Source organism: Cynara cardunculus (genome assembly GCF_001531365.2).
Source record: "Cynara cardunculus var. scolymus isolate 2C chromosome LG 12, CcrdV1, whole genome shotgun sequence".
Taxonomy (NCBI): Eukaryota; Viridiplantae; Streptophyta; class Magnoliopsida; order Asterales; family Asteraceae; genus Cynara; species Cynara cardunculus.
The window spans coordinates 38,805,674-38,807,430 of NC_037539.1; positions in this window are offsets into that span (position 1 = coordinate 38,805,674).

Consider the following 1,757-nt stretch of genomic DNA (forward strand, 5'->3'; position numbering starts at 1 on the left):
GGAATCCTTGTGATAATTGTGTGATAATCACATGATTATCACACCTATATCACATGATTATCACACCTAGTCTAATCCTAACCTATCGAAACCATCTGAAATCGTTGTGATAATGTCTAACATAACCCATTGAAACCATGATCAAGTCGAGTGACATTGATACACATGATTATCACAACTAATCGATTAAAAACATGTTGAAAATGAGTAATTGTGAAATATACCTTGAATAAACTTCTTCTTGATGTTCGATTGTTGCATGCAATAGCTTCTCTTTGATCGATTAGGGTTCTTGATCGATTAGGGTTCGTGTGTTCTTGGTCGATCAATGTTGTTTTGTGTTGATCTCCGATCTCTCAATAACACTAATACTTAAGTTATGAATAACCTAAATATGCTGTGTGGATGAATAAAATGACGAACACTCAAGAACAATTAAGAATATTCAGGAATATAATTTGAGTGCTGGAAGATTCACTTTATTCCAAATGATTATATGAAAAGCGTAACCGATTACAAGAGTCCTAATGCCTATTTATACTAGAAAGCTAAATTAGGATATAGCTATCTATGGAGAATATCTAGCAAATCTTTTAGGGAAAGGAAAGCTTATCTAAATAAAGCATAGTAAATCTTTGTAGAATCCAGCTGTCGATTTGTCATCTCCAGCTGTCTTCTAAGGGGCGTTCTTCAACCAAATCTTGCGTAATATTCAGGTTACAAATTTTGATTTAATAATTGGGAAATAAGTTTATATGCATATATATATATATATATATATATATATGATAGAGTTGTGTGTGAGTGTGGATTTGTATATGGAAAGGCGGTTTAGAGTGAAGACTAAAGGTAAATCGCAGGCTTAATCCGATCAACATTCTAAGGTGAGTGTTTTAATGCCTTGAAGTATCAATTGTTGGTATAGCAATTTTGCTTTTAGAATTGACTTATTATGATTCATATATATATATATTGTGCGGATTTACTGTGATAACCAGATCTTAGTTGTCACCTGAGGTAATGAATATGTGATTATTTGTTATATATGATTACATGACAGCATAATAAATTGATACATTTAATCATGCTAGTATGTGAAAATATGCATAATATAGATGCATGTATGTGGTTATGGGTATGTGAGAGTGCATATGTGTGCACAATTATGAAGTCCAATTTCTCTGATCAATCTTCATATCATCATAATAATAATGCAGATCTTGATATTGCATTAAGAACATCATATGAATCTTGAGAGAAAAGGTCAAACTTGTAAAGCTCAATCAAACTCTCATTTATGTATGAATTATTACAAATGAACTCCTCTTTTTTTAATTACAAACACTAACCACTATTTATATGGTCAACACATCTAAACAATAGTCAAAGTCAAACTCTAATGAAAAGTCAAACACGCTGACTTTTACAATTATAGATGATTTATAAACTTTCAAGACGAATACAATTAATACTGATTTCTCAGTCCTAACATTCTCCCCCTTTGTATTCAGACTTGAAAGAAAATTTTGTGCTTTGAGTCCTTGTTTGAACTTTGAAACTTTATACACAATATGTCTTCTTCAACTTGTAATCTTTAAGCGATCAACTGTTGAGATAGATCTTCTAACATTCTCCCCCTCGAATGTAGAATCTCGGTGATCTTCTCTTTTGACAATGTAGATCAAAAACATTCTTTAGAAACACTGTACAAGATGTGATCTTCAAAGGATCTTCAGAAAACAAGTCTTCAGTAAACT